Here is a 27800-nt window from a genome sequence, read left to right on the forward strand (position 1 = left end):
TATCTCATTAAAGCATGAGGACTTTCAGGAGAAATTCAGATTTTAGAGAATGAGAGCTATCATTTAAATAAGTGTCCTCCAGTGTTACTAGGGTCTTGACAGTGTTCTGGAATGTTTTTCAGAACAGGAATAAAATTTTTGGATAACTTATATGAGATGCCTCCAGCCTGGAGTTTCATCTCTCTGGGCAAAAGATTTGTTAATGTCCTATATTGAGATCCCTTTCTCTTATTTAGGAATTATGGAGGCAGAGAAACAGAAAACAAGGCACAGTTCTCCGGGAACTCCACATTTGGTGGGAGAGGCAGATAATGAAGCAGGTAGGTGAAATACCATGACAGTGAACACAGTAATGGGTGGGAAAATCAGATGCCTTGAGAACACAGAGGAAGGCAGAATGTTGGGATAGGGAAGAGCCAGGGAAGGCTTTCTCAAGTGATAGCAGGGAGCAGGGAGGGGTTCTATGGAGGGGACTCATGAGTATTGAGGCATGAAACCTCATAAGTTATGTGAAACCCCAAATCATTCAGAAGGGCAGAGATGTAAAAGCAAGGAAAAGTGAGGAAGTGCAGACAGGCAGCCTGGAACGGAGTAAGGGAGGGTCTTGGGGCTTGTATTTCGAAGTTTGGTGTCTTTCCTACAGGTGATGGAATGCCTCTAATGAGTTTTGAGTAAAGACATGGTTTGCATCTTAGGCACATTTCTATATCAGATTCTTTGGTTGAAGAGAATTCTAATTAAGTTCTTACAGGGGAGTGCATTGGAGAGATATGGGATCATTCAGAAAACCCAATGAAAATTTGAAGAACTCAGGTTCTTAAGGGATTTCCCAGCACCCACATGGCAGGATCAACTGCAAGTACGCTTGGTTGGGAAGTATTAGGGCCAACAGCCTCCAGTGTTTCAGTTATTCCACCTAGGATTCAAATTCCAAATGAAAGATGCCATAGTGCTCCAGCTTGGGGCACACCTGGCCTGGGCCCAGTAAAGTCATCATCTTCACTGGCAGTGTCCCCAAGCCCATATCTCATGGGGTGAGTTCCTGAAGGAAAATCAGCATGTTGTTACCCTAAGAAAGAGCTACACTGGCTGAAACAATGGGTGTTCACTTCAACAGTTGTGTGGAAAGTAGATTCGAAGGGCACTAAAGATGAAACGAATTAAAAGTCAAAAGACAGTGGAGGCATGGACCAGGGTTGTGGTAGTATTGCGGGATTTACAAACATTTATGAGATAAAAAATGGTAAGTGACTTTAGAAGGAAGAGGGCATAATCAAGGATGATTCCCAGGTCCTAGCATGTGGTAGTAGATATTACTACTGGAGAGAAGACAGAGGATGGGGAGGGGATATGCAAATTGCTTATAACACATCAAACACGAAAATTCTGTGGGACATCAGGTGGAGGCTAGAATGTGAAGCATAGTAACTAAACTCATAGACACGGATGATATAACCTAGGAAGGATTCTGGAAGCAGCCACAGAAAAGATTAAAATAGATTTGCCCAGAAAATAGGATAAAAAGACAAAGAACGGAAGGAGGAAGAGAACTAGATACGTGCAGGGTCATAGAAAGCCACAGGATAAAATTTCAAGGAGAGAGCAGATTTGAGCTCTGGTGCAGGCAGGAGCCACATTCTAGGGAGCCAGTGTGTAAGTGGGAGTAAAAATGTGTGGGCTACCCTTGCAAAAATCTTGGATGAAAAGGGCTGGTTAACTGCATAATAGCTTGGAGGGCATACAGTGTCAAGAGAGTTGTTTTATTTTAAATTTTTCGGTTATTTGGATTTTTGGTTTAAATTAAGATATTCACATACCATAATATTCACCCTTTTAAAGTATACTATTCTGTGGTTTTTTAAAATTATATTTACAAAGTTGTACAGTCATCACCACTGTCTAATTCCAGAACATTTGAATCACCCTGCAAAGAGGCTTTGTACTCATTAAGCAGTCACTCCTCATTCCCCTCTCCTTCCAGTCCCTGACAACCATTAGTCTCTATGGATTTGCCTGTTTTGGACATTTCCTATAAATGGAATCATACACTGTGCGGGTTTTAGTGGCTGATTTCTTTCATTGAGCACTATAACGTTTTCAAGGTTCGTCCATGTTATAGCATGTAACAGAATTTCATTTTTTATGGCTGAATACTATTCCATTGTATGGATAGTGCATAACTTGTCTAACAATTTTGTCAATCGATGGACATTCAGTTGTTTCATTTTTTGACCTTGTGAGTACTCTGCTGTGAACATTTGTGTACGAGTTTTAGTATAGACATGTTTCTAGTTCTCGAGTGGAATTGTTGGTCTCCATTGATTTTTGTTGGGAGAGACCTGATGTTGTCTACAGGCTGAGGGTAGGGAGCTGGTGCGGAGGGAGAGGTGGGAGAGCCGGGGGATGGGGAGGACCGGGAGGGTGGGGCAAAGGAGGCCACTTTCTTCGGCATCATCCACTTTCTGATTGGCACAACCCTAATGCAGGCTAATTTCGATTCACATCTTCTAGACCCTCTGCAAACCTCAGACTTTCTGTCAAGGGAGCGAACCCAGCGCTTGATTAAAGCATCCCTAGACCCGGCAGAGCCGGGAACCGGTTGGCTGGCTCGTTTTCTATGCAGATCACAGTTTTGGGGTTTCCTCTGGTTAGAGCCTGGCCCATTCGGGTTTGGTTTTCTCCTGGACGTTAGCTCACAGATTAATAAGGACAATTCACCGTGAAGTCTGCGTCTGAATCCTTGTTCCTTAGGTCATCCAGGGTTCCTCAGCTGCCCGGGGTGAAAAATGATGCCCGGGTACCAGGGGTCGGGGATCAGGAACGCCCGCGCTCAGCGTAACCGTTACCCTCCCCCGCCACCGCGCACGCGCCGCTTCCCTGCCAAGGAGGGGGCGGGGAGTGGGCGGGGCGGCCACCTTTGGGGCCAATCGGAAGCGAGGGCCCCCGCCCTCCGTGCCGATGGACCGAGTTTGACCCCGTCGGTGGGCGGAGGAGGCGGGGCGAGCCGCGCGGCCGGGAAGGGGGCGGGGCCCAAGGTCCGGAGGCGGGGCCTGGGGCTGTCAGTCCTGCTCCTGCCGCCGCCGCGGCTCCTCTCATGCGGTGGCCCGGGTGGCTGCCAGCGCTGCCGCCCGCCGCTCGCCGCCCCGGCATCCCGAGCCGCCTCCCGCCGCCCCGGCCTGATGCTCAGGTAAGGCTGGCCGCGGCTGCCGAACCATCGCGCCCGCCTCCTCGGGCTCGGTCCGCCGCGCGGGCGCCCTCTCCGGGTCGTGTCAGCGCCGCAGCTCCCCACTGCGCCCGGGGGCGGTCCCGGGGGGCGGGACGAGAGCCCTTCCCATCCCCCCGACGCCTCCGGGCGCCGGCCCCCGCCTCTGGGGTCCCAGGCTGGCCTCCGCAGCTCCGGCGCGGGGAGCTGTCCTGAGCCCCACCTCCTGGGCCGATTACACAACCTCAGGCCCTGGGGCGGGGGCCCCTCCTCAGCCCCAGCCCCACACCTGTCCCCGCGACGCGCTCCCAGGCAGAGGGCAGAGACCTGGCGCGACCGCGGGGGCCGGGAAAGTTTCACTTTGTGGTCAGGGTTTGTTGACGTCCGACAGATGCGGGGAGACTGAGGCTGAGCAGCGAGGATGCGCCTCGCCAGCCGCGTTCCCTTTGCCCGGGGTGGCCCTGGTCCAGGTTTCCCTTCCAGAAGTCCAGCCGGCAGCCCCGCTCTGGGCCAGGAGGGAGGTTGCTGCAGGGCGTCTGGGTCTCTCCGTCTCTACGTTAGCGAGCTCTGGATTGCAGCAGTCTGGGGACCACTCAGCCTCTCGCGCTTGCCCCCTTTCTTAATTTAGCATTGACATTTAGACTAGGTGGGCGAATTTACTTAGCATTTTCCTGACGCTTTGTATTAGTGAGTTGCTTTCCCATCCCTAATTAGTTAATTAACAAGGTGGGAAAGCTAAATATATCCTGGAACGAAATACCTTCAGTCTGGTAACTCTTTAAAAACCTCCGAGAGCTCTAGGTTCTGGTTACGTGGAGAAATGCTTTTGGCCAAGGTGAGCGAACGATTCCATGTCATTTGGTTGCTCGGGAAGGCTTTGGTAATGATGGTTGGGCTTTCTCTGCCTCCCCCTGATTGTGCCGGTTATTGAGGGTCGTCAGTCTATGGAGGATGATTTGGTTTTCTTCACTCAAGAAAGGAGGAATCAGAAGTGTTGCTGATGAAGCAGTTAAGGAAAACACTGAGGTTCAAATAAGTTTGGATACTTGTCTGCCTTATCAGGTTACCTTCGTGTGCAGAAAACCTTGGCTCTTCCATTCTCTCCCCATCTTCCCAGAAGACTGTATCCAGCTGGGTTGGCGTTACTGGTTCCTCATTTAGCCTGAAGACCTCTTGCTACCTGGGTGTGCATTCCTGCCTAGGGATATCCTCTAAGAGTGGACTTAATTAGCACTTTTATCTGCCCATTAAGCAATACAGCTTGAAATTCCTTGTAGTCAGGTGCTGTTGTAGTGTTGAATCTTTAATAATATCGGATTCATTTTAATAGTGTTTCTATAATAATCTTTCTATTAGCATGCCAGTTCTGCAACACCAGTAGTTTTGGTATAGAAGCAGCAATTTACTAGAAATATTATCATGGCAAACAGTTCTCTAACAGATCTGCAGCCCACTTTACTTAGATAATTAGTGCTAGAGGCCCTTAAGGTTTTTTTTTTTTAATTTATTATTTGGTGCAGTAATGTTATAATGCTTCTGATATATGAGGTCTTTATGAGGTCATTCCTCCCTGTAGTAATGGTTATAGTCCTTGTGTCACTTAAATATTTTTTGGACTAATATTGTATGAGTTTTCACCCATGCTGATTTATTGTTAGACAAAATTCAGAGCTAACAGATTTGGTTTTAGTAAGGAAGATATTTATTGTGTTTTGGGTGTTACGTTAGAGGTAGGATAGCATGTTTTATTAACATATGTACTGTTTTGAGTGGTTTACAGATATTAAGCTACTAATTCTCACAGCAGTCTTATAAGGAAGGGATGATGACATTGAGGCCCTGTTGCTTGACTCAGGTCATATAGTTAAGTAAATGACAGCCAGATTCTAACCTAGGCAGCCTGAGTTCAAAGTCCAAGTTCTTAACCACTGGACTATCCTGCCCCTGCAGATTATGCTTTGGAGAGGCAATTATTTTACCTGCTGTCTGTATGCTGTGATCTGCATGGTGAGGAGAAGAGCACTTTACAGTGTAATAACAAACATTGGGTTAGGAGTTCTTGTGTTGGTCTTAACTTTGCCACCAGCTAATCTGTGATTTTGAGCAAGAAACTTTATCTCCCTCCCTTTAAATTCCCCACTGGTGGAATAACAAGATGAACTAACTAGCTTTACTACCTTAAGGAGCTGGAGAGATAAGTCAATGTGGATAAGAATTAAATCTCCTTCTTCCTAAGGCACAGCATAAGACCAGGTGTCAAGTGAATGGAGTGTGTGTTGTAGGAAAGGACTAGGAGGGCATGTAGTCTGCTGCCACCAGTGGTTACCCACGGGAGTGCAGTCGTTGAGGACTTCATGTTAATATCCAGTATTGTTTTATTTTGTTCCACCAAGCATTGCTACTTTTATAATTTAAAAATCAAGATAATTATGAAAGAAGTCATCCTATAGAAGTGGGGTAACCATGTGCAGGACCATGTGAGGAGTATTATAGGAGACTGTCTGGCATCACTTTGCAGGGGGCATCATCACTTTGCAGGGGTCAGATTATGGTAGGACCTGCATGGCAGGCCAAAGAGTTCCCAGAATCATGGGAAGTCAGGGTTGAAAGGAAACTTTAAAAGTCATTTAGTTTAACTCCCTTCTCCTGTCTCCCTCTGTCATCAATCCACTGGATAAATGCCCTCATATGTGGGCACCTGTCTCACTCAGTGCTCATCCTGCTACTGCTTGGACACCTCCATGGTCAAACATTTGGTGTGCTTCACAAACTGTGTACTGAAGAAGACAAGATTGTATCTGGTGGTAGGGAATGAAAAACCACAGAAGGCTTCTGGCTGTTCTAACTTGTGCTCTTGAAAGACTATCCATTGTCAGAGTGAAAGCTATCTTCGAGGAGAAAGGCCAAACCTGGGAGACCAGTTAGGAAGCTTTGGCCAGAATCTAGGATGAGGGGATCCAGGCTGAGACTGGCAGTGGCATGAAATGGGTCTAGGAAGGAATGAATCCCAGAAGGTAAAATCCCTGCACCCAACAACTGCCTGCCTATAAGCAAGAGAGAGGAGGAACAAGACAACATTCCCAGGAGTGACGGAACTGGGAAGCAATAAGAGGACGGACACTTGTGAGAGCCACTGATTGGAGCTGGGAAATCCAGTGGGGTGGGGGGGAGAGACAGTTTTGAATGCGTAGCTCTCCAAAGCTATATCATAGACTGTGGCTAATACAAGACCTGTGCAGACCAAAAACAGATTTCGCAAGAAGGGAGTGTACCATTTAATATGGTGGGAAACCCTCTGCCTAATGAAGAAAAATTGCATTACTTCCCAGTGGGTTTGCAGCTTCTGATACTGGCTCATTTAACCTCCTGTTGCACTTCTTGGTCAGGTTGGGGATTGGGTATTCTTCCTGCCTCAGAGGCCTGGCAGTGAGATGGAGCCTGCACCAGTGGGTCTTTCTGACTCCGAGTCTTAAATACAGAATTGCAACTGGGAGCTGTAGGAATGGAACATTTTGTGTGTGAGAGGATGCTGCCTTCCTCTGCTTACACAGAGATGGAATTGAGGTGTGACTGTTTGGAGTTGGGCCAGGGAGACACACTGGCGACACGTTTTTCTGATTTTGTAGGGAAATGTTACTTTGGAGGATTCTGTTTTCCAGTAACACCTGTTAAATAGGTTCTGGAGAGCCAGTGCATGTCATGGGGAGTGCTGAGAAACTCATTGGAAGTTTTTCTTTCCAATTCAAACACAGATTATGTGGCATTCGAAGAGGGCTTGGAGCACAATATTTTGATTACCGCATTGGAAAACAGGATAATTTGGAGGAAACAACTAAGATTCACACAGCAAACCACGAAGACAGAGAAAATACAGTTGTGAGGGTTTTAAATTAATTTTCCTCTTGTTACTTTATATATTTCTGGCTTAAGATACATTTCAAAAGTATTTATATTTACAAATTTATAAGTTGGAAGATGTTGTATATGTGTAAAAAAACTGTATAATCTCCTTGGGGGGGTGGGGCCAGGACAATATTGTTCTTGGATTTTCTATATTTTTTAGACTAGCAGTTCTTTACCAGAGGTGATTTTGTCCTCCAGGAAACATTTGACAATGCCTAGAGATATTTTGGTTGTTAGAAGTTGGGATGGTGTTTGTGCCACTGGCATCAAGAGGGTAGAGACCATGGATGTTGCTGAACACCCTGTAATGCATGAGACAGTCCCCACAAAACAGAATTATTCAGCCCCAAATCTTAATAGTGTTGAAGTTGCAAAACTCCACTGTAGGCATTTAAAAAAAGAATCTTATTAGGAGCAAACTGAGTTTAAAGGGAAGAAGAAGAAAATATAAAATATTCCTAGATACCGATCAGGTCTGACATCTAGGAGGGAGAAACAGCTAAACAACCTGCTAGAACACAGGCGTTTGCCTGCCACCCAGGATCTATTTCAATAACTAGGTTGTTCAGCACAGTAGTCTGGAACAGGAAATAGAGACCCTTTTAGTAGGAAAAGGCTGTAGGGGTGATTGGTGGAGGCAGAAGGATTTATAGGTCAAGAAGGGAAACTGGGTTCTGCCAGAACACTTTTGAAAGTTCTAGGGAATTTTTCAAAGGTTATTTTGTAACGACATTGAGTAGTGCTTTGAAGATATGTCTCCACTCTAGGGACACATGAACCCTCTAGGCTGTTGATGAGAGAGTCTGAGCACTTCCCAGGTTTTTTGTGTCTAGACATGAGTAGAGGGTGAAGAACACCTGGTTTTGTTTTCAGGTTATATCTGTGTCCTCCCTCCACCCTTCCTTTAAAAACATTTTCATTATGAAAAATTTTAAATATATGCAAAATGGAGAAAATATTATATTGAACCCCTGTTTACCTGATGCCCGTCTTCAACGATTGTCAACTGCTGGCTGATATTGACCTATATCTTAGATACCCCTCCTTTTTTAAAATCTAGAAAAGAGCATAAATAATTACAGATTGTCTGCCTAATAAGAGAGGCTTGTCAGTGAAGGATGTAAATGATTTTCTTGTGCTTGGGCCCCTCCGGAGGAAAACTGAGTCACCATGTGTGATTATAAGAGCCATGAGAGCTGAGAAATAGGAATAGGCGGGGGAAAATCTGCAATGGGGGAGCTCAGCTCTTCTTGGTGGGAAAGTACGGTGATTAGAGACACAATTCTTTCTTTTTAAACCTCCTGGGTAGGGAAGAAGCCTACTTAAGGTTATCTGATAGTAGAAACGTGTTTCTGGTATCAGTTGTGGAGAGTTCTTTCACTTCCTAGAGGGAGTTTTTATGTTTCCTTTTGGGATGCTCCCTTTTCTGTTGCATGACCCTCTAGGGCAGCGTTGTCCAATCTTTTGGCTTCCCTCTGCCGCAATGGAAGAAGAAGAGTTGTCTTGGGCCACACATAAAATAGCTAACATTAACAACAACTGATGAGATTTAAAAAATCAGAAAATAATCTCATAATGTTTTAAGAAAGTTTACAAATTTGTGTTGGGCTGCATTGAAAGCTGTCCTGGGCAATAGGTTGGACAAGCTTGCTCTAGGGTGTGCTGTGTGGTGTAAAGCCAAGGGTCTTTTGTAGCCTCTGCTTCTGACCTGATGGCTTCTTCACAGGGTGACTCCTCCCCAGAAAGCACAGGGCGGAGTCAGGTGGGAGAAAGGCAGTATTTCCAGTGGTTATGAAGTAACCTTTTGCAGCAATTGCATTCTAGCCACTGGTGGAGACAGCATTGTAGCTGACGCTTAGGAAACAGGGCTTTCTTTTCCCAGTTGTGTCTCCCTGAACTACAGGATTAATTTCTTTTGGCCATTGGAGAATTTGGCTTGCCTTTACTTGACTCAGTGTTGTGTTGTAATATGCATACAAAAATGGATTTAAGAGTTGAGAGATTTCTTGAATAATTACATAATTGATGTCTATGAATAGTAATTAGTGCTGGCTTCTACAAAGTTAGACATTCTGGACTAGGTTCACAAGCAACTGCATTGGTGTGAAGACCTGGGGCTTCAAAGAGCTGTATTTTCCATCCTTGTGCTATTTATTATGTGCATTTTTACCCTCTACTTATTCATAAAGAGGTATAGATGGCATTAGCTTATGAACATTCCATATCACAATTGCAGATTTTCAAGTATTATGCCTCTCTCTAGGAAGGGGCTTCTCCTAGTCTGTTCATAATAGTTATTATTCCCAAGAACCCTTCTAGGTAAGGGTTAGCATCCCTATTTTTGCAGATGAGGAGACTGAGGCTTAGAGAGGTTAAGGAATAGTGCTCGGAGGTAATATTGAGGTTTTTTTGTTTTTAGTCCAGACCCGCTTGATTTCAAAGCCCAAATGCTTTTCAGTAAGCCTTCTGTCTCTCATGGTTACAAGTTGGTGGAAGTTTGTACCAGGATTAGTAGAGAAGACGGAGGCAGGTGCTGTAAAAGGGCACTGAAAGTACTGGTTACTCCAACTAATGAAATCTTCACATTGAGCCCCCCTGGGAAACATTGCTTTTGAGTGTGATAAATTACTGATGTCCTGTTTTTGAGCTGACTATACAAAACAGAAGTTGTACCCTGGTATCTCTTAGCCAGATTTGCTCAGCGGATGTATATTATTCAGTCTGCATAGTGGTTTTTCTTGCAAAAAATTAGATTAGTTGTCATTTAACAAGTGGGTGATTTCTCTTGAACCATCAGAAGATCAGGTGACATTGGCCCCACATTCCCCTAGGCAGTAGTTAGTTACAGTGGCTGCCCTCTTTAGATGCAGTGTAGACTCCTGAGTTTGGCTTATTCCCCACCCTTCCCTCTTCACCCATGTATCTTAACCTTCTGGGATTCTGAAAGCATTTGAGTTAGAGGCACCCTGGTAGAAGTTATGTATGTTCTGTCTGTCAGTGACAGGGATGTATTAGAGAAGGCTTGTTTTGTATTTAATTAAAGATATCCAGCATTTATTTCCTTTTTGTAGAAGCCTGGGGAGGGTGACTCTACTTGGCATGTAAACAGACACACTCACATTCCCCACCCCCTGTCCCCAGCAATGGCTAATTGGACTTTGCATGGGTTTTTGGACTAAGAAAGACCAATTCGATTTGGGATTTGGACACTGAGTTTCAGTGAGCTGAAGAGCCTCAGGTAGGGAGGATTTATAGACTCAAGATGGAAGTGGTGACTTTGGAAAGGTGGAGTGAAGTAGCAAGTGAAGAAGCTGGATGTCAAGGAGGTGAAAGATCATGTGGTAGCAGAGAGAAAGGTGCTTCCTGGTCTTTCCTTCTACTGTACTTCCTGAAGTTGGGTTCCTCTGTATCCACAGCATTCATTCTGTGATATTTACTGAGTGCTTACTATAATGCCAGGCACTGTTGTAGATATTTGTGATGTATCACTGAGCAAAACAAGACAAAGTTCCTATTCTTCTAAAGCTTAGATTTTGATGGAAGAAAAGACAACTCTGGACAACAACAATAATAAAATAAAACATATTAGATTATAATAAATACCAAGAAGAAAAATGAAACTGGGTCAGGAGACAAGAGTGGATATAGGAGGGAATGTTATGTTACAGAGATTGTTCAAGGAAGGCCTCTTGATAAAGTGAGATCTGAGCAGAAATGTAAATTAAGTGAGAAAAAGTAAGCCATGAGGAAATCTAGAGGTGGAGCATTCCCTACTGATATGGTTTGGCTGTGTCCTCACCCAAATCTCAACTTGAATTTTATTTCCCAGAATTGCTGCATGTTGTGGGAGGAACCTAGGGGAGGTAATTGAATCATGGGAGCTGGTCTTTCCCATGCTATTCTTGTGATAGTGAAAGTCTCATGGGATCTGATGGGTTTATCAGGGATTTCTGCTTTTGCTTCTTCTCTTGCTGCTGCCCTGTAAGAAGTGCCTTTTACCTCCCACCATGATTGTGAGGCCTCCTTGGCCATGTGAAACTCTAAGTCCAATTAAAACTTTTTGTTCCCAGTTTCAGGTATGTCTTTATCAGCAGCATGAAAATGAACTAATACACCTACAGAGGGTTCAGCAAGTGCAAAGGCCTTGAGGTGATTGTATGCTTGACCTGTGTGAAGGACAGCAAGGAGAATGTTTTGGCTGGAATGCAACAAATAATGGGAGAGGAGGAGGTGGAGGGAATGCAGGGCCTCACAGTTATAATAAAGACTTTGGATTTTATTCTGAGTGACATGAGAAGCTATTGGAAGATTTTGAGCACAGGTGACATGATATAGCTTCTGTCTTAGAATGTAAATGCTATCTGGAGAAGAGATTGTAAGGCAATTAAGGTGAAGTAGGAAGACTAGGACGCTATGCAGTAGTCCTGATAAAATACAATTGTGGCTTGGACTAAAAGAGAAATGGAGATGGCAAGAAGTGGGGAAGTTCTGAATATATTTTGAAGGTAATGTTGACATAATTTGCCAATGTATTGGGTATTGGTTGCGCGTGTGTGAGAGAGAGGAGTCGATTATTTGAACCTTTGTGTATAAACATTGCTTCATTTGGTGGCATTTCAACTTGTCTTCCTAGAAACATTTGAAAGCAATAAGGAAGGTGAACAACAATAAAACCTTGAAAAACTCTATTCATAGCAAAAGTAGGAGAGAAATTTAATCCATAGACTTCAAAATATGTGTAAAGACTATGGTAGATGAGATCAGAAGGAAGCTATTGAGGAAATGAAGGGAAGCCACATAGAAATGGTGAGAGAGCCCAGTGACAGTAGATCTTGGAAAGTACTGGAAAAGTCATGCTCTTTAAGATGAAAAGTCCACCCTGACATAAAAGCTGTATCTGTTGCTTGCAGTAGTTGTGGGAACTGAGTGTATAGCTGGTGGAAGAAACCCTCCTAGATGTAGTTTGGTTCAGAGAGGAAATGAAGAGGGGTTGTGTAGAGAATCCTAGATGTAGTTTGGTTCAGAGAAGCAAAAGAAGCGGAGTTATGTAAAGAATCACATAGGCAGGCTGCCATATTTGTAGGAAGTACTCTGTCTCTGTGGTAGCAGGGAAGAAGAGAGTCTTTGAGTTCCAAAAACAGCTCATCTGAAAGACTATCCTAGGCATGCCTTCCTCCTCTGCCAAAAAGAATCTCATGCAAATACTGTAGCTTGTCCAGGAAAACTTAGCTCAGTCAATGATAATGGAGAGAGGAAATGGTAGGCTTTGGTTTCTAGTAATGGTAGACTAGGTTATTTGGACCAAAATTCTACTGAAAATATTAAAATGTTCGATATATTTTTTAAATTGAAAAAATTTAGATTTTCTTAAAAGCATCAAAGAGCTGAGGAGATAGACTAAAACAGTAGAATACCTAAGTTGCTTTTTCCCTGAGAACATTTGTTGATCCTAATAAATATAGACTTTAGTTTTGGCAGCCTTGCAGAACAAGGAGGTTTTTGTCAAAGTACATGTCTTGCTCAAGGTGGAGAGTCTCAGACCATCTCCATGTAAAGCTGGACTTATTCAGGGCAAAGGTGAACCAGAAGTAAAACCGGTTCTCTCTACCCTTCTGGGACAGAAGGGAGGTTGCCCTGGTACTGAGCAGGGTGAGAGAAAAAAGAAGCAAGTTGTTGTGTGACTGATAAGCCTTTTCACAGATATTTTTTTTCTTTTTGAGACAGGGTCTCACTGGGTCTCACCCAGGCTACAGTGCAATGGCATGATCACAGCTCACTGCAGCTTCGACCTCTTGGGCTCAACTGATCCTCTTACCTCATCCTTCTGGGTAGCTGGGACTATAGGCATACAACCACCATGCCCAGCTAATTTTTTCTATATTTTTGTAAAGATGGAGTTTTGCCATGTTGGCCAGGCTGGGCAACACGGAAGGTTCTACCTTCCAAGCTTAAGGTAGAACCAGTTCCAGGTTCCTAACCCCACCCCCAGACACCTGGCAGAATCAAAGATGAATCTTTGGAGGAGGGCACCTTCTTCCTATTTTTCAAGGGACAACGGGCAGTATAGTCAGAAATAACAAAAGATACCAGAAAATAAAACATAAAGAGAGAAACAGCAGAAGCAATGAATAGAAAAAAAGAAAATCAGACTCACAAATTCTTTATGTGAGTATAGAAACAAATAAAAACCTGTGCTTATTATATTCATAGAAATAAAAGTACCCTTATAAATGTCTTCAGGGAATGGGTAACAGTTAAAAATGGCTTGGCAGATTTTAAGTAGGTTAAACAGAACTTCCAGAAATAAAAATATAAAACTGAAATTTTTTAAACGTAGTGGTTTCCCATTAGACGGCACATTTGACAAAATCAAAAAGAAATCAGGGAATAATTAAATGATGAGGCATAAGAAATTATTCAAATGCTGCACAGGGAGACAAAAAGACAGAAAATATGAAAGAGAGGCTTAAAGACATGGAGGCTGGAGTGAGAAGATCTAACATACATTTAATTGGAAAAGAGGAAAGAGAGTGTGGCAAAAACAACTATTCAAGGACATGATGATTGAGATTTTTCTGGAATTGATCAAATTTATTAAGCCAAAAATCCATAAGCAGAGCATTGAAGGCAAAAAGAAAATTCTAGCAGCAACCAAAAAAAAAAAAAAAAAAAAAAAAAAAAAAAAAAAAAAAAAAAAAAAAAAGACATATGACTTTGGAAAGAGTATTTTACATACTTCTCAACACCAGTGGAATCTGGAAGAAAGTGGAAGAGTATCTGTAACTGAAATAGCTGAAAACTTAACATTCTATGCACAGAGAAAATACCTTTCAAGAACAATGGCAAAATGAAAACATTTTCATGTAAAGAAGAATGTGGAGTTTGCCACCACTGTAGTGAGTTTGCCTCACTGAAGGCAATCTTAATTAATTTGCCTCACTGAAGGCAATCTTAGATAGAAGGAAAGCAATTGCAGATAGAAAAAGCTGAGATGCTATAAGGAATTAAGTATCTTATAAAGAGGTCACCATGTGAGTGAATGTAAATGTGGATGAACAATGAAGCATAAAACAAAATTTTAGTATCTTATGGGTTGAAATATTTAGAATTGGAAGACAATAATAGCATATAAGTTAAGAAAGGGAGTAAAAAGTATCAAGAGGATTCTAAGGTTCTTATGTTACCTGGAAGGAGAGTAAAGATAATGATTATCTTCAGGCTGATAAATTAACAGTGTATGCTGTCATTTCTAAAATAAGTGTAAAAGGAATAGAAGCAGGGTATTTGACATCCCAGCTAGTTAAGGAAGATGCATTTGAAATATAAGGCTACAGAAAGAGTGAAAATTAAAGAATGGAAAACTATATACCATTAAATAATAAGTAATATATCAAATAAAGTAGAGATTGTGGTTGAAAACATTATTAGGGATAAAAATATATGTTCAGGAAAATACAAATTTGAAATGTATATGTACCTAACAACTGCATAATATATAAAGAAGAAAATGATAGAACCACAAAGAAGGAAATATCCACGATCATAGTTATTTTAAATGAGAATACCTAAGACATTTTAAAGGAGAACTAAGTAAGAGGACTTGGTGTGTGGATATCATGTTTTATTATAAAGGTATCATAATAACAATGGCATGGTATTGATTCAAGGATAAGCAAAGAGTCCAACAGAACAAAATAGCCCAGGAACACTACTTTGCATTTACAGACTCTGGATATATTATGAAGGAGACACTACAGATAAAGGGTGAACTTTCCAATAAATGGTACTGGGACTCATGGATGTGACATGAAAAAGATGTAATTCAACTGTCACTTTACACAATGTATAAAAATCAGTTTCATTGGATGTATTAATCTATTCTTGCATTACTATAAAGAAATACCTGAGACTGGGTAATTTATAAAGAAAAGAGGTTTCATTGGCTCATGGTTCTACAGGCTATACAGGAAACATGATGCTGGCATCTTAGCTTCTGTGGAGGCCTCAGGAAACTTACAATCATGGCAGAAGGTGAAGGAGGAGCAGGCATGTCACAGAGCTCAAGTAGGAACAAGAGAGAGAGAAAGGTGGAACATGCTACACAATTTTAAACAACCAGATCTCATGAGAACTCATTCACTATGAGGAGAACAGCACTAAGGGGATAGTGATAACTCATTCATGAAGGATCCACCCCCATGATCCAGTCACCTCCCACCAGGCTCTACCTCCAACATTGGGGATTACGATTATACGTGAGATTTGGGGAGGGACACAGATCCAAACCATATCAATGGGGTTTTTAAAACAAATGTGAAAGAAGAAACTATGAAGGTTTTAAATGGTGATATAAGAGAGTATCTTCATGATTTTTGCATAGGGAAGGGCTTAAATAAAATGCCAAAAACATTAACTTAAAAAAAGGTTGTTGGCTGGGCGTGGTGGCTTACACCTGAAATCCCAGTACTTTGGGAAGCAGAGACGGGTGGATCACTTGAAGTCAGCAGTTTGAGACCAGCCTGGTCAGCATGGTGAAACCCTCTACTAAAAATACAAAAATTAGCCAGGTGTGGTAGCACATGCCTGTAATTCCAGCCACTTGGGAGGCTGAGGCATTAGAATCACTTAAACTGGAGAGATGGAGGTTTCAGTGAGCTGAGATCGCTCTACTGTACTCTAGCCTGGGTAACAGAGTGAGACTCTGTCTCAAAAAAAAAAAAAAAAAGGCCAGATTCGGTGGCTCATGGCTCTAATCCCAGCACTTTGGGAGGCTGAGGTAGGTGGATCATTTGAGGTCAGGAGTTTGAGACCAGCCTGGTCAACATGGCAAAACAATGTGTCTACTAAAAATACAAAAAAATTAGCCAGATGTGGTAGTACGTGCCTGTAATCCCAGCTACTCGGGAGGCTGAGGCATGAGAATCACTTGAACCTAGGAGGCAGAGCTTGCAGTGAACTGAGATCATGCCACTGCTGTCCAGCCTGGGCTCCAGAGTGAGATTCTGTCTCTAAATAAATAAATAAAAGGTTGAGAAAATTTATTATATTAAAATTGAAATTTTAAAATACAAACCACTATGAAAAGAGTGGAATAAGGAGTTACAGCACTGGAAAAGGAATTTGTGAGCTTCATAAGGACAGGGACTGTGTCCGTTTTATTCATCATTGAATCTCATCACCTTCCATCATTTTGCCTAAAATCAAAGCTCCAGCACCCAAGATACTTTACACTGGGTACTTACAACCATTCCTAAATGATGGATACTCACCTACAGAGAAGACTCCACATCATAAACCACAAACATTATTCTATTGTTTTCTTCTGTTGCTGTTCATTCCTTAGAGAAAAAAGAAGAGAGATATAGAAGTGGTGGCTTAACCAGGCAATTGTTTAAAAATATGCATTTAGTTTAGAAACTATGTCTCCAGGATTGTGCAGGTTGCTGAGAGGAGCATGTAGACATATAAAACAAGAGTCTCTTCCCAAAGGAGTTTACAGCCTAGTTGGGAGATTGTGACAAATAGGAAAAAAATACTTTACAAATCTAGGCCTTTTGAATAATGCTATTTATGCTGTAGCCATACATAAGGCAGAGATAACACTTCCAGATATGATAATTGGGAAATATATCATGGAGGAGGAAAGATTTGATCTATATATTGAAGGAAGGTAAATTTATGGGTAGGAGGAGAACATGGAAGTAAGCATCCCACGGGAGGGATGCTCTGTAGGAAATAAAAATTTAAGGTGCTTTGGGGAAAGGGCAGTCTTATCAGAGTGGAAGAGATAGATTAGAAGCATAGCTTCTCTAAGAGTAAATATAAATGAGTAGCTGGAAATTTTCTGAGAAAGAATAGTAGTGATGTGAACATAAAAGCCGTACTAGTTATGATAAATGTATCTGTAAGTAGAGTAATTGAGACAGTTTGGTGTTGGCAGAGGAATTGTGGCAGACATCTGTGGATTTTGCTCTCCAGCAGCATTCACTCTTCTCCTGATGTGGGGCCCCAGGCCTGTTGTTACTACCTGGAACTAAAGGTTAAGATGATGGTTCAAAGATAAAGCCACCATGGAAAAGAGCATAGCAGACAGATGGAGAGAAACTGCACCCAGGTGACATCATTTGTACTAAACCTGGTTTAGCACATATGCCAGTTTGAATTGGTTTTGTCATTTGAAATGAAGAATCAAAATTGACACAAGAATGGACAGACAGAAAGATCAGGAGAGCAGAGTAGAGAATTCAGAAACAGACTGATATACATGTGGGGATTTCCCCTCATTGGACATTCCTCAGCCTTTGCTCTGAATTTCTTCCCAACTTCTTGTAGTATCCCAGGTCTCACGCCCTAGACCTCTTATCCATTCTTAGATGAGTGAATTCAGTCTTGTGATATGATGTATCTGTTTGCACATGATGCTTAAGTTTGTATCTCCAGTTTTTGTTATTTTCCTGAGATTCACACCCATATATTCACTTGTTCACCAAGATTCTCCACTTGAGTGTATAAACGGATCTGAAGTATAGCATGTCCTATACCAAACTCCTGACTTCCAACCCCCCTTGCCCTAAATCTGCTCCTTTCCTAAGGGTCGCAGGCTCATAAAATGGCACCATTGTCTACCCAGTTTCCCAGGCCAAAAACCTAGAAGTTACCCTTGAGTCTTTTCTTTCCTCTAACTCTCATATTTAGGCCATCAGCAAGTCCCGTTGACCTACCTTCAAAACATAGCAGGGATCTGACCACTTCTTATCTCCATATAGGAGGTAAGTAGATATGTAGGTTCCCAACATAGTCCAAGCCAGCACCATCCCTTGCTTGAATTACTTCTAGGTGGCTTCTCAACTTCTTTTTTTCCCTCTTATGGTCTATTCTACACACATTAGTTAGAGTAGCCTTCACACACAAGTCAGATCACATTACTTGCTTGTTCAAAGCCATTGTTTTCCCGTTACATTTTTAATATCTCAAATCATTTCCATGGTCTATGGGACCCTGTATAATCTAACTCCTGCCTATATTTCTAAATCACCTCTGCTTCTCTCTCACTCTGCTATGGTCACACTGGCTTCTTCACTCTTCCTACAGCATGCCAAATACTTGTCTACCTTAGGGCCTTCACACTTCTTCCTTTGGATCTTTTGATGGCTCATTCCCTTACATCATTCAGGTTCTCCTCAAAGTGGCCTTTCCTTTTCACTTCCCCAGACACTAACCTTTCTTGGTTCTTTAGAGCACTTATTGCTATTTTGTTTATTGTCTGTTCTCCTCATTAAATGAAAGCTCCATGAAGCAGGAAGGTTGTCCTCTTTAATAGTATATTCCTAACATTGGAATAATGCCTGGTTTATAGTTTGAGCCAATACATATTTTTGAATGACTGCTTAAATGAAATTTTTACATGGTAGAGGTAGCACAGCATATCATTTTAAAAGAAATTTATTATCCAATGACTGGTTTTGAGAAAACTGGTTAGACATTTTAGGAGAAGATGTATCCTTAATAAGAGGATATCATGAACAGTTTTGTACCAACATACTTGACAATTTAGATGAAATAAACAAATTCCAAAAAAACCTGGTATACCAAAGCTAACACAAGTAGAAATAGAAGACCTGAATACAGCTATACATAGTAAAGAGTTTGATTTATTATTAAAGACCCTCTCATCAAACAGCAGGACAAACAAACAAATTTTCTGGGCCAGATGGCTTTTCCGGTAAAGTGTTCCAAACATTTAAACAAATTAATAACATCAATCTTACATACTCTTTCAGAGAATAGAAAAAAAAAGTAGCATTTCCCAGCTCATTCTCAAGAAAAAACATTATATCAAAACCTGACAAGGACATTACAAGAAAAGAAAATTAAAGACAAAACTCTCCTGGACATTGATACAGAAATACTAAGCAAAATATAATCAAAATGAATTTAGTGATAAACAAAAAAGATAATACATTATAACCAAATGGAATAGACTTTAGGAATTTGAGAGTAGTTTAACATTTAAAAATAAATCAAGATGATATCCTGTAGTAACAGAATAAAGGAGTAAAAAGATACAGTCATCTCAGTAGATATAGAAAAAGGATTTGATAAAATTCAGTATTGATTCATGATTTTTAAAAAGTCTAAACAAAGGAAATTTGTTACTCTGATAATGAGTACCTAAAAGCATCTTAAATATTATACTTTGATGGTGAAATGTTGAAAGTCTTCTCCTTGAGATATCTGCTAGCATCACTTGAATTTCACATTGCATTAGAGATCCTGGCCATTGTAACAAGGCAAGAGAAAGAAATAAAAAATATATGGTTTGGAAAGTAAGAAATAAAACTGTCATTATCAATAGGCAACATGATTGTATATATAGAAGATCCAAGAGAATCTGTAGATAAACTATTAGAATTAATAAGTAAATTTAAGCAGGGGTGTTGGATACCAGGTCAATATATAAAAACCAATTATGCTTACATATACTAGCAATAAAAAATAGAAAATGAAATTTAAAAAACAATACCATTTACAATAGCCTCAGAAAACACCAGATTCATAGGAATAAATATGATAGAGAGGTATAAAATCTCTACACTGAAAGCAAGAAGACATACTGAGAGAAATTTAAAAAGACTTAAGTAGATGGAAAGATATACCATGTTCATAGAATGGGTGACTCAATATTGTGAAGATTCAGTGTTGCTTAAATTAATTTGTATATTATACAAGCCATTCAAAATTCCAGCATCTTTTTAAATGGATATCAACAAACTGAATATAAAATTTGCGTGGAAAAGAAAAGGGTCGAGTTAAGCCAAGACAATATGAAAGAGGCTGAGATAACTTATGGTACCAAGTATTTAGGATTATTATTAAGCTATGGTAATTAAATCAATGTGGCATCTGTGCTAAAATAGACAAATGGCCCTGTTGGGGAAGAAATATAATTTTTCCTCAGCCTCTGTGAGTTCCTAGTTGAGACAGATTCCTGTAACAAAAGACAACATTAACAAGATAAAAACAAGCAACCTTATTAACATGTGTAGCACACATCATGAGGGAGAAAGTTTAATGAAAAGTATTTCAAAGCAGTGGCTTAGAACTCTAGCTTATATAGCATCTTCAACAAACAGCAATACATCTGTAGACAAATGAAAGGACAAATCAAAGAGTTTTAGGCTTCCAAGGATGGGAAAGATGGGAAGGTAAATACATGGAAGGAAACTAATGGAGTGAGGTTTATTTTCAAGTTCTGCTGGTGCTATCTCTGGGCTGATAAGAGTCTAGAATTGTCTCTAGTAAAGGAGAATTTATATCCTGCCCGTAGGCAGAAATTAGGATAGGGTGAGCTTTTTCTCTGTTTACTGCTTCATAATTGCCTTTATCTAAAAAGTAATTTTTATGTCAGAGGCATATTTTGGGGTGACATATTCCTGTTTCTTTAAGCCCAATGGAACAAATTAGAGAATTTAGAAAGAGGTCTTCATATGGCCACCTGATTTATGACAAAGTAGGCACTAAAATGTGGTAGAGAAAGGATGTCTTTTCAATAAATAGTGCTGATTAATTTAGTATCCATATGGAAAAATATGAATCTTTCTCAAGCCATTCACAAATATCAATTCTAGCTGCATTGTAGATCTATATATGTTAGGTAAGACAATAAAGCTCTTAAAATATAAGAGAATATCTGTATATCCTTAGAATAACCAAACATTTCTTAAACATCACACAAAAGGACTAACTATAAAGGAAAATATTGGTAAACTAGACTAAAATCAAGAAATTCTGATTATCAAAAGATACCACTAAGAGAATGAAAGGGCAAGCCCAGAGTAGGAGAAGATACTGTAAACAACTACAAATCAGTATGAGAAAGGCAAGTAACCCAATGGAAAAATGGACAAAAAATTTGAACAAAGACTTTACACAGAGGACGTTCAAATGGCCTATAAATATATTAAAAGTTATACCTCAATGCATTAATTCTCAGAGAAATGCAAATTAAAACTACAAAAAGATATTTCTACATGTCCTGCAGAATGGCTAAAATTAAAAAGTCAGACAATACCAAGTGTTGACAGGAACGTTGGAACAACTAGACTCTCATATATTATTGGTGGGAATGTAAACTAATACAGCTATCGTGGAAGATCATTGGGCAGTATCTACTGGGCAGTATCTACTAAAGCTGAACATACTGCCTGTACACCAATTCCCCACTCCTAGATATATGACAAACAAATATAGTATATATATCTGCCAGTAGACATATATAAGAAGGGTAGCATTCATATTCATAATAACCTCAAACTTGAAGCAACCCAGATGTCCAAAGACAGTAGAATGGATAAATAAATCATAGTATTTGGGAATATATACAGAAATGAGAATAAGTAATCTATAATCACATTGTAAAACCATCAGTGTATGTCACGAGCATAATGCTGAGAAAAAGAAGCCAAACACCAAAACAGGCAGCATGTATCTCTGGTAACAGGAATCAGGATAGTGGTTATCTGGGGGTGGTAATGACTAGAAGTAGGAATTAAGGAACTTTTAAGGTGTGAGTCATATTTGATTTCTTGGTCTGAGTGTATGGTATGGGGTGGGGCTATTTTGTGAAAATTCATCAAGCTGCATGTTGATGTTTTGTGCCCTTTTCTGTATGTATCTTATACTTCATTAACATTTTTATTTAAAAAATCTGGATCCTTACTTCAATTCTTAAACCAAAGTAAGTTACAGATAGATTACATATTTAAATATAAAACAAAAAGTCTACAATTAAACGTGGGTGAACTTTTTTAATAATCTCAGAAATATGAATTGGAAAAAATTTCTTTGAAAAGAAAATTAAAATAGTAATAAGATAAATATCAATATGAGGAAAATATTTGTAAAATAAATAATGTATTATGTGTTACCAGTCAGATCATCAGACATTAAAAGATACAAAATATGCAGTGTTGCTAAGGTTTGGTGAAAGGGTACTCTCATGTTCGATTGTTAGAATGATTTATTTCTACAGCATTTTTGGAGGACTTTAAAATTTAAAATGTGCATACTATTTGACGTAACAATACATTTCTAAGAATTTTATCTCAGGACATATTTGCATAAATAAATATATCAGGATATTAAAGCATTTTTATAATACTAAAACTGGAAATACTTCAAATGTCTATTAATAGAGTACTGGTTATCAAAGGTACATCCTGTTTAATAAAGTATACTATGTCTGGTAGAAAGAGTGAGGTTGATCTCTATCAGTGGATGAAGTCAGATGGCTAGGAGATACTGATTGCTAAATGAAAAGAGTAAGTTGATGAACATTTGTGTTGTGTGATCTCATTTAAAGAAATATATATTCGTTGGAAAATTCTGGGAAAATATGCACCAAATTATTTACATAAAATGATCACATATAGTTAAAAATATTCATGTGCATATATTAAAATCAGTAGGAACTATACCAAAATGTCAACACTGACTCTCTCAGGGGATTACTGAAGCATTTAAGTTTATTTTTGTATTTCTTTGTATTCCAAATTCCCTACAATGAGTGTATGTTGATTTCATAACCAGAAGATGCTAATTAGGATTATTAAATTTTGTCTGTGTTTTACCAGTTTCATGATAAAGATTAAACTCCTAATGAAAGCATTTCTTTCCTGTCCTTACTGCCTATCTGTCCACCTTTATCTGGTACTGACCTTCCACATGCACCCTGCATTTCATTTGTGTACAGAGCACAGATACTTTCTTATTGGAAATAATTTAAACAATGAGCAGCACATAGAGAAAAAATATGGATGCTCAATCTTTTTCTGTACATTTGTTCACATATATCTGTCTACATACAAATATAGTCTTTTAAAAAACATAAATGGGATGCTTGCTTCCTCCGTCTTAACCACATTTCATTACTTGCTGTTCCTTGAACCATTCATACTGTTTCAGCCTCACATAACTAGCCAAAGGCCCCTTTTGCCCTTTCTTCCTGTCCCTGTGCAACCAGCAATTACAGTGTCTAATTATTTGATGTTTTTCCTAAAGACTTTTGATGCAAGAAGTTCAAAAGGGACAAAGCATGAAAGGAAAGCAGACATAGCCATTGCCATGTAGGCAGCTGAAGGACGATGGAGAATGTGGCAGGATACTCTTCCCAGTTATTCACTGAGATTTTTGTCCCTCTGATTTCTCTTAGGGATGACACGTCTCCTGCCCAGGCAGCTAGGGTATTCTGTGCTCGTTGCCTCAGGGGACAAGTGACATAGCGGATTTCAGAAATCGATGCTTAGCTTTTGATTTGCTACAGTCAGGTTCGTGTGGGGCACCAAAGGACTCAATGCATAGACAAAAGATCTAGAAAGATGCCCCATGAGTAAGAAAAGCCTTCTTTAAAACTTTTAAATCCCCTTCCCAATGGGGTGATGGTGCCCTTGGTAAGGGGAGAGGAGGAGAGCTGGAGGGAAGGAGGAAAGGCAGATGTCGGTGGTTCCTTAGGAGGCAGGTCTTGCTCTGTGTCTTCATGAAACCCTGAGGGGCAGTGACCGTGCAAACCCCTTATAAGTCTGGCAAGCCAGAGAGCAGAAAAAACCCATGCCCTTGTATTTAGGCAAGGCTCACAGGCTTTGGCACTTAACTGAGTAAGGCCCTGGAATGTAGACTTAATTCCAGGGAGACGGGATTGGAGGAGACACCTTGAGTTGCCTGGAATTAATCTCTGTCTAACAGAGGACTGCACTATAAATCAAGATTATTAGAGAACAGGTAAGTTGCATTCCTTACATACCTGAGTTTGAAAATGGAGAATTGTCCTCATAACAAATAGAAGAATTCTGATTTTATTTCTTTGCTTTGGTGGTGGTGGTGCTGGTTGGGTTTTGATATTGACCATGAGCCCTGGGGATTTCCATAAGTATGATCCTTGAAAGCTGTCTCATTTTCTCCCTGGCTTTGCCTCTCCACAGGGCTGCTGACCACCAGCAGCACAGACCTCTGGTGGCCAAAACAGGCCTGACAGTCACAGATGTGTTTGCCATTTCATCTTTATGTGAGTGGAGTAAGGAAAGATGAAACCCACAGAATGAGACCTTTCTGGACATGACTATACAGGAGCCCAGCCTGGAATGCACTCAGAGTTGATGCTGAATAATCTAAGAGATGCAAATAAAAACCAACAAGGAACCCTTCTTTAACTTATTAAATTTGAGGGAAAATGCTTGTCATTGACTTGCGTTCATTCAAAGGCTGGTTAAGTAATTTTCAGACCTAAATTTGTCATTGATCATAGCATTTAGAGTGAGTTTTGGAAATCACTCAGTAACTCCAGCTTCATCGGTGCCTAGAAAATTCACCTAAGCAGATGTCACAACACAATAAGCTGATGGAAATGAGAGGACAGATCGGCATCATTGCACCTACAATAGAGGAGGTTATTTCTCTGTGGCTGCTCTAGGTGCTCTGTGAAGCTCAGGATGTGGATATTTTTTGTTGGCCCAGCTTTATTTATGCTCTGTTGTCCCACCATCGTTTCTGATTTGCTGATCTTTGCCGTAAGTCTAATTCAACTCATCCATTTTCTCACCTTTCTCTGCCATTTCCCCACCTCCTGCTCATGCTTTGCACCCCCTGCTGCCTTGCTCTGTGCTGGGGCTGCGTGACTTTCTCCTCTCCCCTGAACTCTCACCCTGCTTGCCCTTGGTCCCTTTCTCTGTGATGTGCACATCCTTGCTCAAATGCAGTTGTATTGTTCATTTTGTGGCGTGCCGTTTCCTTTCCACCTGGCAGACTCTTCACCAGCTGGGAAGGAACATGTATCTGCTCTTCAGGAAATGCTGTCCTTTGAGTGGAAAAGGACTGGTTTCCTGACAGTGCCAAAATGAAGATCTTTCCCTGCTGAAAACAAAACAAAACCCCTTTATCTGTGGAACTTCCTATTTCCTCCATGCTTCTCCAACATGGGGCATTATGCCAGGGGCACATGAAATCATAGGACAGACTGGCTGCATCTCCTGGATGCTGCTTGAAACTTTGGGGGGAAATAGTTTTGACTTTTCCTCCTCGTAAAAGCTGTTGCCACACATGGGTAGAGGAATATTGCGGAGGGCAATGTAAAATTCACGTGGCATTTAAAGATTAAACAAGAAATGTACACATTTCTTGTTTCTGGTAAGCTGCTTTGGGTTATGTTATCAAGATTCCTGGGGTGTCCTCCTGCTTCTCTGCTGTTGGGAAAGACTAAAAGGGAGACTTTTGAGTAGCACATTTGGCACCTTGGGCTAATTTAATTTACTGAATTAAATTTAATGAAGTTGGATAAAATTTTGAAATATTAATAGAGATTTCTTTCTTCCCCACCTCTTAAAATTTCCTTATGGCCCTTCCCTTATTCTGTTATTAATGCATTGCTGGAAGCATTTGGACTGTTACTATAGGAATGTAAAGATAAACAGGTAGGGCTCCTATTCAGATTTTAAATATCTGTATTTTCAAATTCATAGCAGAGACAAAGCAAGACTTTTCATTTAGAATAGTTTGGTTTTGCACATCTAAAACAAATCTTTGAAGAAATTGAGGTATTATGGGGCTAAATTGTGCCTCCCCAAAAAGCAAATGTTGAAGTCTTAACTTCCAGTATCTCAGAATGTGACTGTATTAGGAGAGAAGGTCTATTATAGTGGTAATCAAATTAAAATGAGGTCATCGGGGTGGGCTCTAATCCAGTATGACTGATATGCTTATAAAAAGTAGAAATTTGGACACAGAGCCATGCATACAGGGAAGATAGTGTGAAGAGACACAAGGAGAAGACAGTAAGGAGCAGACAGCCATCTATAAGCCAAGCAGAGAGGGCTAGAGCACATCCTTCCTTCAGCCTTCAGAAGGAACAAACGTTGCCAATGCCTTGATCTTGGTCCTTAGCCTCCAGAACTGTAGACAATCAATTTTTGTTGTTTAAGCCACTCAGTTTATGGCAGCCCTAGAAAACTAATACACAAGGCATAAAGTTATAGCATAAATAATGGATTGGAAATGTGTTTTGTGTCATCTAATGTCTTGGTCTGTTCAGGCTGCTAAAACAAAGCAGCATAGACTGGGTGGCTTAAGCAACAGACATTTATTTCTCACAGTCTGGAAGTTGGAAGTCCAAGATCAAGTGCCTGCATGGTTGGGTTCTGATGAGGGCCCTCTTTCTGGCTTGTAGACAGCTGCCTTTTACAGTATGGCAAAGAGAGAGAGAGAGAGAGAACTCTGGCGTCTTCCTCTCCTATTTATTTTTATTTACTTTTTTATTGAGAGGGAGTTTCGCTCTGTCTCCCAGGCTAGAGTGCAGTGGAACGATCTTGGCTCACTGCAACCTCTGCCTCCTGGGTTCAAGTGATTCTCCTTCCTCAGCCTCCCAAGTAGCTGAGATTATAGGTGCCTACCACCATGCCCAGCTAATTTTTGTATTTAGTAGAGATGAGGTTTCACCACGTTGGTTAGGCTGGTCTCGAACTCCTGACCTCAAAAGATCCACCCACCTCGGCCTCCCAAAGTTCTCTTCCTCTTCTTATAACCGCTCCAGCCCCATCCTGGGGACCACACCTTCATGATTCATCTAAGCCTACTTATTTCCTAAAGGCCACTCCTCCTAATAACATCACATTGGAGGTCAGGGCTTCAACATAGGAATTTGGGGGGAACACAAACACTCCATTCATAACATATAAGAGGTCACCAATTTTAAGGTACCTCCCAATTTTAAGAGACATCTATGTCTAAAGAAATGTACATCTTAGAATCAATAAAACATGGCAGTGTAGATGAAGAATAAAAGTACCCTGTTCTGTAAACTAGCTAAACATGGCCTAATTCAGGGACAGAGGGGAACCAGAGGAGATGTTCCCGGGTTTTTTTCCAGTGGGTTCATGGAAAGATACCTAATTTCCTGTCTTTTTGTGCAGTGGGCTGAGCCTTGGAGGTGGGATAAGAGGAGCAGGTGCATCCCTATGTCACTTTCCATTCTTGCTGTTTCCCAGAATGAAGCCCTGTAGAGAAACTTCCTGTGTTGGCATGGCACAGCACCAGCAAAAGTACAAAAGGGCAAGGCAGCATGTCTTCATTAGAGATGAGAGAGTAGCACAGGACAGTGTCCAAAACTCCTAGTCTATAGATAATTTATTTGGAAATAACAAATGGCTAATGGAGGGAGAGATTGAGAATAAAGGGATCAGAGAACCAAAAGGAGCTCCTAGTTGAAATCAGAAGGATGCAGGTGACCCCTCTGTCTTGATGCTTGGAGGCCAACATGAGGACCATTGAATCGGTGGAGGAATCGATAGGGATAGAGGCCAGTGAGCAATGACCAGGTGGAAGGAAGGCAGTTGATGGAGGCTAGGGCAGGTACCATGTCCCCAAATGTGTGAGAGACATTAGCTAGAACCCTGACAAGAAGGGTTATAGTGGTGTGATATCTTGAATTGATCTAGTTAAGCTTGAAATGGTTAATTTTACCCAGAAGGAACTAAGTTTACCTGGAAATAACCTAGATTAAATGTCTCACTTTGAAGGGAATAGGAGGTCAATACAGAAACTAATTATTGTTATAAAGAGGAAGTGTATTTGACTTTATACACTTGAATCTAGATTTTAAAATATTTTACTCAGGGCCGGGCGCGGTGGCTCAAGCCTGTAATCCCAGCAC

At 40.7% G+C, this 27800-nt stretch overlaps 1 protein-coding gene across 1 annotated transcript in view; it reads left to right on the forward strand.

Annotated features, from left to right (window-relative positions):
- Positions 1-3055: 3055 nt before the first annotated feature.
- HIVEP3 (HIVEP zinc finger 3) overlaps positions 3056-27800 on the forward strand; it is a 517135-nt gene continuing 492390 nt past the window's right edge. Inside the window, exon 1 of the mRNA XM_017541784.2 lies at positions 3056-3187. The gene's annotated coding sequence lies outside the window, so the exon portion shown is untranslated. The remainder of the gene's footprint in view (positions 3188-27800) is intronic.

Source organism: Cebus imitator, unplaced genomic scaffold, assembly GCF_001604975.1.
Source record: "Cebus imitator isolate Cc_AM_T3 unplaced genomic scaffold, Cebus_imitator-1.0 Scaffold136, whole genome shotgun sequence".
Classification (NCBI taxonomy): domain Eukaryota; kingdom Metazoa; phylum Chordata; class Mammalia; order Primates; family Cebidae; genus Cebus; species Cebus imitator.